The sequence below is a fragment of the Elaeis guineensis genome, chromosome 4, assembly GCF_000442705.2.
Source record: "Elaeis guineensis isolate ETL-2024a chromosome 4, EG11, whole genome shotgun sequence".
Classification (NCBI taxonomy): Eukaryota; Viridiplantae; Streptophyta; class Magnoliopsida; order Arecales; family Arecaceae; genus Elaeis; species Elaeis guineensis.
The window spans coordinates 35,249,040-35,262,927 of NC_025996.2; the positions used below are offsets into that span (position 1 = coordinate 35,249,040).

General features: G+C 36.5%; 1 pseudogene; it reads left to right on the plus strand.

Moving 5' to 3' along the window:
- The first annotated feature begins 2,777 nt into the window (after window positions 1-2,777).
- Window positions 2,778-13,597, plus strand: LOC140857308 (receptor-like protein EIX1; annotated as a pseudogene).
- Window positions 13,598-13,888: the final 291 nt, after the last annotated feature.

Consider the following 13,888-nt stretch of genomic DNA (forward strand, 5'->3'; position numbering starts at 1 on the left):
ATATATATAGGATCCCTCAACGGTCAGAATGGAAGCAATCAAATAAAAGTCTTACTAGATATTGACACGTGGTAATATCTGGGCCGACCATTGGTCGGATGGTTCGACACACTTACTCCTAATTGAGCCACATCACCATTATCCGCATGAACAGCTCGGACCCAATGACATTCGGATACGCGGTAAAGATCTACTAGTCAGAGTTATATTGTCCAGTGTCAAATTATCTTCTCGAAACAACTTCTGATACTAACATCCGATACCAAATCGTCCTGTCAATATGACAGCCTAATAATGATTCTGTACCCACCAAAATAATAAAATAGCCGATGCTCATATCTCGAAAAAACTAGCAGCCAAGTCGAGGCTCAAGGTGACACATGATAACTCCCTTCGTCCAATGTAGCAAACCACGTAGTGATATACATGTCGGACTATGTTGGACTTGAGAGTGGAGGACAACTGTTGGGGTAAGTCAATCGACCCCCCGACTCTGACTTTACATCAGCCAACTGAACATATTGCACCGACTCATGGTCGGCTGACCGACCAATAGTCGGCTACTACTAATCAACAACAGACAACTTGAATAACCTCTAACCTAAGACCTTCAGTATATCAGAATTACTTACCGAAGGTCGCTTGGACTTTCTATCGACATATCAATATTACCGACATATAATCAGTTTATCTGCTCAACACATCCTAATTGTTATAAATAGTTATCAACTACGTATTACAGCAATTAGTGAGAATTAACGACCTACTAATTTCACAATAATGGCCTGATAATTTGATGCTATAAAAAATAGATCACGTGCTTGATGGTTACATTAGAATCATCTATAAAAATAGGGTAAGTGAATAGCATCAGTAAGACACTTTTGAGCCAGAGCTTTACTACTCTGGACATTCAAATCTACTGTTCATCAATTCTCTCTCTGACTTAAGCATCGGAGGGTCCCCACGGGACATAACTCCGGTCTGTGAGGATATTATTTTGTAGGTGTTCATCACTGGCGACAGACGGCAGAAAGTTGACTGTAATATTTTTTATCTTAATTATAAATAATATTGCATATGGACTGAGAGTTTCTTGGACCTCTACTAATCCATCCTAATATGTTGTCACCCCCTGCATAAGAGCTGTTGAGCATAATATACGTTGTATCCTGATGTATCCTTAAAATTTGCATTTAATATCCGCAAAATAAGTAATGCTCAACGGAGCCAATCATGTGCACTTGAAGATTTTAGCTTTGTCATGTTGGTACATAGCTAAAATTGTACACGGATCGAATTCGATCGGATTAAAAAAAAAAATTTATTTGACCGAATCCAATAGGATTAAAGAAAATTTAATCTGCAGCTGATCGTTTAGCATATATAAACTATTTGAAATTGAAGTGAACGATTTGTAGCAGGTTCGGATGAATTGTATCGGTTTGAGCTTCAATATTGATCCAATATTGGTTTTAAGTCCAATATTAGTTTACTTAAGCTTATTTAAATTTTTTTATCAACTTAATATAAAAAATATCTAGACCTCATAAGTTACAAATTTTAGGCTTATTTTTGAATCTACATAGAACAAAACAAAAAAAAAAAATTACTAATCTAAAAGTAACTACATCTGAAAGTGTTCACTTTAGAATTGTCTCAAATTAATGTACTTTCATCAACAATGCAATATTAATATTCTCATAAATCTAGATAGGTAACGAGGTGGTTTTTTAAATGAAGTATTGAAGTCCAAATGATGCCGTTCCAAAGTGAAAGTGAGTTCGTAAAATACTATATCAATTGGATTCAATTTCACACGGATTAAAAATATAGAAATCGAATCTGATCGTAAATAATCAATTTTTTATAAATTTTAATTTAATTTTATTCGATTTATTTTTTAATCAAATAAAATCGATATTTATTGAGTCAGATTGAATGAATTTTTTTGGATTTCAGTTATTTGCTCGACCCTTGGCACGGGAGGATCATTTTGGAATCGTACCTATTGCACCATATGAAGGATGGTTATTAAGTTGTTCAGAAATAATAATTTTTAGGAAACAGGTCTAGCTTGGCACCGGTGAGATTGTGCATGGTGCACGGAAAGCACAGCATCACACGCACAAACATGATATCACCGTAGCTGCGATCGTTGCCGATGGCCAGCCTAACTTCTTGGATGGGCCAACGGGAATGTAGCTACTATCATTCTGTAATAAATATGAGAGTGCTGCTGAGATATGTTTGATCACAATATTTAACTAAATTCTTAAACATAATGTTTTTAGAACCTCTTCCAAGACCAATGTTTATTTTTTAGAGGGATCATGAAATCGTGTTTATATCATAATACCAATCGCTAGAATTCGAATTCATAACACAGTTTGGTTGCCAGTACAGACTATCACCCTAATAAAAAATTCCCAAAAAATAAAATTGAAAAAAAATAAAATTGAAATGGCAGTTCTAACTACATTTTAGAATTTGAATGTAGTGGTGATTGCCGAACACCTTTCTTAGAGGGGCTTTCTTTTTCAATGGTTAAGACGATATCTAAATTTTGCTTTAAAAAACAAAGACATGGAAACAAATCCCAAAATAACAATATGTTTTCTTTGATTTTTTATTGTTTAATCATGACAATTTCTCAATATGATTCAAGATAAACTTTTCTTGTGTACAGCAATAGGACTTGATAACAAGGGAGAATGGATTGATATAAGACCTGTAAAACCTTTTGCTTGAGTAATGAGAGGGAGAAAAAAACGTCCATGGAGGCAACTGCTGTGGTGCCACTGCACCTTGTCTCGGCGGAAACTTTGCGAGTATCTCCAAAGCATGGCACATGCTCTCCACACGTCATTAGCTGTGGATTAAAACTCACCAAGTCCCGATGAGCTATCAACTTTGGCTTAAAAGAATAAAACGACGATATAGTGGGCATCAAGTTCCTCCATATAAATCCTTGAAGACAGTGAGTGACCTCCTATGCAACCCTTAATTGCAACCTTTTCCATTTCAACAGTTTCGAAATAGCATCCGCGCAATGTCAAAAGCGTGACAGCATGTGCCAAAGTGATTGCAATTTACAACAGCCTGACAATTAATGCTCCTCCAGAAATTCCGGCATTGATTGCGGAAAGTTCAACAAATCTGGCATCGGAAGAAAATTATATTACAGAGAAAATATTTAATACAACGGTGATGCCACGTTATATTTATAATAAATTAATAAAAAAAATTAAAAATCAATAAAATATAAGAGATAGTATAAAAATTATTTATGAAAATCAATAAAATATATTAAAATCGATAAAATATAAAAATTTTTATTAATTTATAATAAATAAAAAATTTTATCACCATTGCAATGAATATTTTTTCTTATATTACAACCGTGCCAGTGGAATTCCTCCTTTATAAACCCTTATAAAGATGCTGACCAGAGGCCTCCATGCAAAAGGTAAGTCCGACAATAGATGCATATCAAGTTGTTTCATCAGCTGAAAACTTTAGGCTTGTGAACTCCTCTTGGATAAACTCTAAAAGAAATTATTAGACTAATTCACTTGCCATTTTGTGACCGGACAGGCACTGGTGGCACCTGCTGCGTTAATAGCACATAATGTGGGTGTGGAAGGAGAAGTGGTGGTGGAGAAGATTAAGGACAGCGAGTGGGAGGTTGGCTACAATGCAAAGGCTGACAAGTATGAGAATCTGTTAGAAGCTGGTGTAATTGACCCTGCAAAAGTGACAAGATGTGCTGCATGTGCACTGCAGAATGCTGCATCGGTTGCTGGAATGGTCCTAACAACACAAGCCATTGTGGTGGAGAAGCCCAAACCAAAGGCACCGGTAGCTGAACCACCTGAGGGTTGTCTTGCCATCAAGCACTATGCCTTAATACAGATCCCAGTATTTTTGACTTTTTCGAAGGGACAATGTTGTTGCAGCATTTAGGATTTGTAGGGTTATCCCTCCATTGGGATTTTATGTTTTCCTTAACTCCTGCGTTCCGTTAAAATTTCGTACGAAGTGCAGGATTGGCTGTTGCCCTCTAGCTAGGTTCTTGACTTTGACGATACACCGCTTAACCATTACCCACATGGATCCAATAAAATAAGTGACTATAATTCAGTGAACTCTCAAATGAACTCCATTTTCGCTCATCACCCTTTTTAATAAGAGCTAAATTGTTGGTTATTTATCAGATTTAAAATTTACTACTGTAACACCCCGGCCCACTTTGAACCCTGAATCAAGCCCAAAGCCATACAAAAAAAAAAAAAAAAAATAGAACGGGAAGAAGGGGAGTCTTCTTCTCCGATGACCGTTGAGCCTGATTTCATTCCTTTCCTCCGTGAAAACCGCGGCACCCTTTTCTTGTGTTCGTCGAAAATCGAAGGTCGAAGAGGCCACCGGAGTTCAGGTAAGGATTTAATCTTTCTTCCTCTCCCTCTTCTCTTTCTTCCCATGGCTTTAGACCCTCACCAGCCGTCGGGATCGCCGAAAAATCCATGAACAAGGTAAACCCCTGTTTTGTTCTGTTTCGGTCGGATCCTCTCTTCTCTTTTTCGGCCACCAGCGCCATCGGTTGCGACGTCTCACCCCTAGGGTAGGACCCTCATCTTTCTACCTGTCGTCCTCGGTAAGCCTTGGCCACCGGCGATTGGCCAATGGTCGAAAATCATGAAGAAAGGGGCGGGTCCCCTATTTTTTCGAAAAAAAAAGGGAGAAAACTCGCTGGCCGAACCTCGCCGCCGGCCGGCCTTGCTCTGTCGCCGTCGCGTGATGCCGTCCACCTCGTCGGAGCCCGTGCCATCGAGGGGGACCTCACGGTCTTCCCCTGTTTCGGCCCAAGGGAGGCCGCGGGAAGAAAGGAAAAGAGAAGGAAGAAGAAAAAGAAAAAGAAAAAGGAAAAGAAAAAGAAAAAGAAAAGGAAAAAGAGAAAAAGAAAAAAAAACAAGAAAAGAAAAGAAAAAGAGAAAGAGAAAAATAAAAATAAAAATAAAAGATAAAGAGAGAATTTTCTCTCTCCTCTCTCTCCTTTCTCTTCCTCTTTCCTCTCTCCTCTCTCTACCTTCTCTCTCTACATTTTCTCTCTCTAGATTCTTTCTCTAGATTCTCTCTCTAGATCTTTCTCTCTCTTTATGAATTTTGTCTCTCTAGAGTCTTTCTCTCTCTCTGATTTCATCACGGACCCTGGGATAAAATTGAGATGAAAATAAGATGATCCGAGATTGCTCTGAAATTCGTACAGTAGATCTAATTTCAGTCCGATCCTATTCGAAATTTATAACATTTGATTCATATTAAGTCATCCTGATAGGACCTCTGATGATCTCGATCATGATTGCCTCATCCGAAGGATACGAAGATTCTCTCTCCACTTTCTCTCTCTACTTTCTCTCTCTAAAATTTTCTCTCTCTTCATGGATTTTTTCTCTCTAAAAGTCTTATGGATCAGTGGAGGATCCTGATACATAGACAAGTCCTAATTTTGATTAATCCTAAGAGAGGTCCTCGATTTGTGTATTAGGATCAATTATCGATAATTTCTCTATATGTGATTCTTATATTGATCAGAGTTATGAAGAGATGATTGTCTGCATATGATATCAAGTGAAATATTTTATTAAAGAAATTCATAAATCAAAAAAGAACATTGATTTCTGTGCTTGGATCAGTCACTGGTAAAGGTAAGAATCCCTGTACATGATCATCATTATGTATGTTATTTTACTGTTGGTTTTATCTCACTGATTTTGCATCGTTGGATTTGAGATCAATGAATTTTTTTATACCTGAGACACTGTTATCTATTTATGTGATTTTGAGCATGAATATGTTATATCAATACATATGTATCAACGATTGATGGCATGATTATATGGGTATGACATATTTATTATACTGCAAAATTTGAATAGATTGATGAAGTCAAATATTATAATTTCATGAAAATGAAAAGAAAGAGAAATTTGGTTTGGACTGGCCTTGTCATGTGGAATAGCCTGCCAGGAGCTTATGCTTGGGACAGCCCCCACAGGCTTATGTGTGGAAGAATCTGATCCGAGAAAGATCATGAAGAATTTGATCCGAAAAAGATCATGGCCACTTTGATCCGAGAAAGATCATGAATATTTCGATCCGAGGAAGATCACAGAAATCGATCCGAATAAAAGATCGTCGCATGATCCTGGTAGTCCAAAGCCAAAGCCAAAGCCAAAAAGAAAAGGATTAAAGATGATGTGATAATAGAAGAAAATAGAAAGATGAGACATGAAACAATCGTTGAATAAAATTGTTTCACTTATTTAACATATGATGATGCATCTTTTTTGATAAAACAGATAATCTATAAATGTTTACAGTTTTTTGGACAGTAAATATCGATTTTTATGTATTATTGTTTATCTTTATTTTCAGATTATATTATTATATTGGTATGATATGGGAATTCTTATTGGGCTGTAAAGCTCACACCCCTTCATCTTTCTTTTCTTCTTAGAGTTATAGGATGCTTATGATTGGCTGTGGCCTGAATTTACGGGTGAGCAGAAGGATAAATAAGAGTGTCATAGTATCTGATCAGAGAATTGAAAAAATTTAAATAGTAATTATGCAAGATTTTATGAATTATTGTTGAAATAAATTATTATGGTCGATAAGGTTGTAATGATTTAATTTGGCCTTGCATATTCTTTAGGGCTTGCTCTAAGGAGTGTGCGGCCATCACGTATCCGACCCAGGTGTTGGGTTCGGGGCGTGATAACTACTCACTAGCATATTACCTATGCTATGTGCAGGACACATTTTTTATTTAAAAAATATATATTTATTTAGAAAATAATATATCTTATTTATTTATAAAATATTTATTTTATTAATAAATATTTTTATTAGTTTATAATAAAATATCATTTTATTGATGTAATAATATATTATTTGATAAATATATATTATTTTAGTATATTAGTAATATATCATATTTATTAGTTTTTAATATACTAACATCATATTACAGAAATATTCTTTGTTATCTCTTAAACTACAAAAAGACCCACCACATAAACTTTCATGTCGCACTAAGTTGGAAGCATAGAAATGTCCTTACCTTTTTCATTGAAGTACAAAAATGCCTTTAAAAACACTTCCGCATTAAAAGCCCTTCCATATTAAAAATACTTCCAACACTACTCTTTCTATCAATACCATCAGTTTTATCGTATTCTTAAAATATACTATTTCCAACGCTACTCCCTTACTCACTCTGTATTAATACCATTTATCTCATTCTGTTCTTAAAATAAATTTTTTGTATTATAAAAAAAAAGGGTAGAGCAGTGATGTCAATCTTTCCAAATTTCAGATATAAAAATTACTTCTATGTACATGTGGATCAAGTTTAGGTCTACGTCAGAGTATTACACAAAATACCATCACTAAACAGAATGTTCACATAATCCAAGCATAATAGCTTTAAAAAAAAAATGATGATTATTAGGATCGAAAAGTCTTAACACAAAATCTAACAATTGCCATCAAAGACATTTGCTTAACTTATCCCAAACCTCATCAAGAACCATCATATATTTGTTTTCCATGTATGCATAACCCACGGTCCCACACATTTCATATTGTAAAGGAATATAACCTATTTCAAAGTTCCGTTCATTTCCCATTTCCGCTAGTTTATGTTACAAAAATATACATAGTCATTAGTTAAAGCAGTTAAACACATAATTGAATGCATCTATATACCACCTCCCAACTCGTCATGTGGATGATATCCTTTTCTCATTAAGAAATGAAGTAAATCCAAACTTAAGTTATGGCTAATTAATTTTTTAAATATTAAATACTAATGCTTAACTACAAAGCTAGTACCATTTAGATTCCAAGCGGCTCTTCTTCTAAAAAAGTTCTGCAATTACCAAATCATTGCCAAAAAAAATAAAAACTTACATTAATCTTGTTTCTCTAAGCCACAATTCAAAGTTCAAAATGAAGGTGACAATTTTTGCCAATTGCCGGTCTCCATAATATAGGAGCAGCAATTTTTAAAGAACTACTCTTTAGCCCACATTTAATAAATTATTTAATGCTCTCAATTTATGAAGAATCGCTTAGAATCTTAACGGTTGAATAATTAATAAAGTACCCGAGAATAGTAAGAATTAGGAGAGAAGGCTGGGCAGATATTTGTGGCAACGCCTGATCCACCAGACCAGTCAGTTACCTATCTATCACTTTGTGAGTCTTTCTTTATTTGAAAAAACTTGAGACTCTTCATGCTAGTCAAACAAACCATCCTCTTGTCAAAAGATGACATTAATGGCATAGGTATTAATGGAATAGTTTTGGATTGGACTACGAAAAGCCCGTACACATATGCGGACACTGGACTTTTCATCATCAGGTCGACCGTGTATTGCATCAAAGTCCGAATGTCAACATGATCTAATGGTGGAAGAGCACGTTCGTGAGAATGTGCTCTCCATAGAACTATCATTAATCAAAATTATTTCTTAGTATTTATGATGGACTCATTTTCAAAAAAAATATTAATAAAATAAATATTAATAAAATAATATTTAAATTTGTATTAATCAAAATTATTTCTTAATATTTAAAATGAGCCCATGCATTTTTTCAGGTTTTTTTCATGTGCAATTAAATATCATATTTTTAGATATTCATGTCAAATGGACACTCTATTATATATATTTATCGTGTGTGTGTGTGTGTGTTAGATTGCAATAGATTTATTTATTTAATTACCATTACAATGGAAACAGAAAAGAGTTTGCTACTTTAATTCTGTAATAAATATGGAATTGTTGCTGAGATTGTGCTAATCAATCAACATATTTTAATTCTTAAACAGAATGTTATTAGAGCCTCTTCCTGTGATCATGCTTTTCAGCTTCTACAGCAGTCATGAAGTTGCGTTCACGTTATAATACCACTAGCTAGAGGCTACAAGCAATTCATAACAGAGTTTTGTTGCACAGGACAGACTATGAACCTATAAATATTAAAGAACAATGAAGTGCCAGTTTTAACTGTATTTCAGAATTTGAATGTAATGCTAATTGCTGAACCCCCTCTTAGAGGGGCTTTCTTCTTCAATGGTTGAAATAATATCTAAACTATGCTTTGAAAAAACACAAACATGGAAGCAAATCTCAAAATAACAATTTTTTTTTCTTCGCTATTTATTTGATCTACGGAGAGCACATTCGTACGTGTGAATGTGCTTTTCCACCATCAGATCATCTCTGACATTTGAATTTTGATGAAATTTAGGAGCAATCTGGTGATGAAAATTCCGTTCGCATATACGAACGGGCATTCCGAAGTCCAATCCTTTGAGGGTAAGGAATAAAATGACAATTTTCCAACTTAGTTCAAGATAAACTTTTGTTGTCGTCCTTTGTCGTCAGGACCACCATTTCACACATCATGAACTGTGGCAAGCTCCCCAAGTCCCGGTCTGCCATCAACTTTGACTTAAAGAATAAAACGACAATGTAGAGGGACTCGCGTTCCTCCACTTATCTGAAAATGAGGCCATTTTTCTACCCGTTGTGTTTAAGGTTGATGCATGACAGCATTCCTTCGGGTTAGTGTTGGGACTTCCTCTCATGGCCAGTGGTGATGGATGCAACAAGAGATCCCTCACTATTACACGTGTTATGCTGACTGGGTTCCTCTTATGCGTGGGAGTCATCCCCTTCTGCCTCTGCCTAGGCAGTGGAGATGGCTCCAAGGTGGGGGGCAGCTGCATAGAGAGTGAAAAAAGAGCTCTCCTTGTCATCCGAGCAGATATCTATGACCCTGATGAGTGGCTCTCTTCTTGGACGGGCCCAGACTGTTGCCAATGGAGGGGAGTCGGCTGTGACAACACCACCAGCGGCCATGTGGTAAAGCTTGATCTCCGATTCCCGTATGGTTATGATCTGATTTATGCAGGGCCGGTCCTGATATTTTTTAGACCTAGGGCTAAATAAAAAAAAAGACCTTCTCTAATAAAAATTAACATATTTTAAATATTAATTATTATTGAAAAATGAATCCACATACAATAATTTTCTATAGATATATTCGTTAAGCAACGTGTAAAACCTATTATTAACCTATTTAATTATTTTTTTTATTATAATATTGTAGAAAACCAACTTTGCATCCCATTAGAATATTAATGCAGGGCCTAAGGCCTAGAGCAGTCGCCCAATTCGACCTGCCCCTGTGCTGGCCCTGTTTTTCTCCTCTCTGTCAATCTCTTGAAACTGGTTTACTCACATTCCTCGATACCCTATGATGCTTGCCACAAGGGGTCACAAATATGATTCGCAAGGATCATCGAATCTGATCTACTGATTCACATCTTTTGTGCATGGCACAACATCTCCATGAGGCACTTATCCCATTCTCTTACCCTCTCACTCCCAGACAGACGCAGACGGAAAAAAAAAAAAAAAGGGGCCTGGGGGCCTGGGGCGGTCGCCCGCTTTGACCCGCCCTAGGGCCGGCCGTGGATTTATGGAACTGAATTCCTTGGACCAAGTAAGGTAAATCCTTCTTTATCAAGCTTGATACATTTGAGGTATTTGGATTTGAGCATGAACAACTTCTCCGGAGCATCCATCCCCGAATTTATTGGTTCTCTCATGCACTTGGAGTACCTTAACCTCTCCAAAGCTGGGTTTGGTGGACCCATTCCTCTCCAGATTGGAAATCTCTCGAGCCTGCACTATCTAGATCTTCGGGGTGGGTACATGTTTTATGATCAAGTGGGTATGTACTCTGAATATTATCCAATAGCTCTACATGTCAATGACCTTCAATGGCTCTCCCGAATCACCTCTCTGCAATACCTTGACTTGAGTTTCGCCAACCTCTCAAAAGCTTCAAATTGGCTTCGTGAGATCAATTTGCCCCCCTATCTGTCAGTCTTGAAATTATCTTCTACTGGACTACCTGGTATTCCTTCTACTCTACAGCATGTAAACTTCACTTCTCTCACCATGCTTTCTCTCTCTCACAATGCTTTTGAATCTACCATCCCCTCCTGGCTGCTTAATATTAGCAATCTTGTTCGACTCGAACTCCGTGCTGGTTACTTTCATGGGAGCTTATCAAATGCTGTAGCTATGCTGGGGAATCTCAACCATTTGAAGTACCTGGATTTCTCTGAGAACTATATTACTGGGGGCATTTCACAATCTTTGTGGAAGAATAAGTACTTGGAGCATTTAGATTTATCTGAAAACCAAATTACTACTGCAGAAATCATAGGGAATCTTAGCCAACTGAGGCACTTGGCATTGGATGGCAATCAAATTAGTGGAAAAATTCCGGAAAACGTGAGAAATCTTAGCCACCTAGACTATTTAAGTTTATCTTATAACAGAATTATTGGAGAAATTCCAAAAGTCATTGGAAACCTCGCCCACTTGCAGAAATTAGATTTGTTATGTAACAATATTGCCGGACAAATACCAGAAACTATTGGAAATCCTATCCATTTAGAACATCTATTATTGTCGAATAACAATATTACCGGACAGATACCAGAAAACACATCAAAACTCTGCAACTTGTATTCCTTCGAATTATCAAATAACAGTATTGGAGGAGACATCACAAGACTCATAGAAGGATTTTCTAAACGCTTTAATGATAAATTGGATGGGAGAAGCTGTTTCCAGAGTTTAGCATTTCTTGACTTGAACAACAATAATTTTAGTGGGACAATCCCAGAACAGTTGGGCCAGTTATCCGGACTCATACACTTGGATTTGTCTTTGAACTTCTTCACAGGATACTTGACTGAGGAGCACTTTTCCAACCTCACATCATTAGATTACTTTGATCTATCTTACAACTCCTTGGCAATGATCCCAAGTGATGGTTGGATTCCTTCTTTCAATGCTTCTTATATCTATATGACCTCTTGCCATTTGGGACCTAAATTTTCTGCTTGGCTTCAAATGCAGACACATCTGAAATCATTGTGGCTAGATGAAACTGGAATTTCCGGCAAGATTCCATCATGGTTGTGGTATAGGGATATTTTTGACCTCAATGTATCCCATAATTGTATGGAACGACAGCTACCACGTTCTTGGGGAGCCATATTTATACATCTCTTGATCTGAGCTCCAACTGCTTTTCTGGTCCAATACCTTATCTGGTGGCTGAGGTCATAATTCTCTCCAACAACTCTTTTTCTGGACCTATTTCCTTAGACCTCTCTGAAAAGGTAGACCTTATAGTACTCTCTTTATCCGACAACCATATAACTGGAAGCATTCCACGGTTCCTTTGTAATTGGACTTCATTGGTGGTTCTAGACCTCTCCAATAATAACTTATTCGGAGAATTTCCAGACTGCTGGATTTGTAATTGGACTTCTTTGGAGGTTCTTGACCTCTCTAGTAACGAGTTATCTGGAGGATTTTCAGACAGTTGGAGCAAATTACATCAAGAAATCCTTGATGTACCAGAAAATATAAAAGTAGAAGATACGACTAGCACAATGGCATATCCTATTAAGCTCCAATCTTTGCACATGAGAAACAATCGCTTATCTGGCAACTTTCCTTCCTTCTTGAGACTTTGTACACAATTGGTTATTCTTGATCTTTGTGAAAACAGATTCTCAGGCAACATACCCATATGGATTGGAGAAAGCCTCTCATCTCTAAGAGTTCTACATCTAAGATCGAATTCTTTTGATGGTAATATCCCAATGCAAATATCTAGTCTATCGTCTCTTCAGGTTTTGGACTTGGCATGCAACAACTTCTCAGGAAATCCACCATCATCCTTCAGAAATTTTACTGCCATGATAAAGGAATAGGAGAGAGGCAAACCGATGCTTTCAAATCGTACAACAATGTTATATTACAAAGAGAGTCTCTTGATAAATACAAAAGAATTAGAACTTGAGTACACTAGCGTGCTATTACTAGTCACAAGTATTGACCTATCAGACAATAATCTTTCTGGAGAGATCCCTGATGAATTTACAATTCTTCACCGATTACATTTCTTGAACTTGTCAAGAAATCATTTTATTGGACAAATCCCACAGAATATCAACGACATGAGGCAGTTGGAATCACTCGATTTATTAATGAATGATCTCTCAGGCCAAATTCCTCAAACCATGCTTGCTTTGAATTACTTTAGTGACTTGAACTTATCATATAACAACTTATCCGGAAGAATTCCATCAAAGGGCCAATTTGTGACCTTCAATGACCCCTCTATCTACATTCATAATCTTTTTCTTTGTGGACAACCACTACCAAACTGCTCTATTAATGTATCTCCACATCACGAAGAGGAAGAAGTAGATGAAGATGACTTTGATATGATATGAATTTATGCCATCTCAACATTGGGATTTGTCATGGGATTCTGGGGTTTTGTTGGTGCATTGATGATCAAAAAGGATATCAAGATTTCTTACCTTTGATTCATTGATAGAATGTGTGATTGGATTTACGTAGAGTTAGCAATAAAATTTGTCAAGCTAAAGTTTGTTATGAGGAAGAGCAACCGCAAGGGTAGGTAAGTAGGTATGGATGGTGCTGTGATTGTAACTCTCTCTCTCTCTCTCTCTCACAATGATGGTGGAAGCACCCCCAATCCAAATATGTAAGAATCCAAACTTAAGAACTCTTTTAATGATTGTTCTTTTTCTTGTTTTGCTACTTGTATATTGTCCAATTAGAATGCCATCTGTATTTCATCCATCTCACTAATCAATTGTTGTTTGCCACCATTTTACTCATAAATAAAATAATATTTAGTTAGAACTGGTTGTTTCTATTTTTATGTTGCAATGGCAAAGCGATCCCATGAT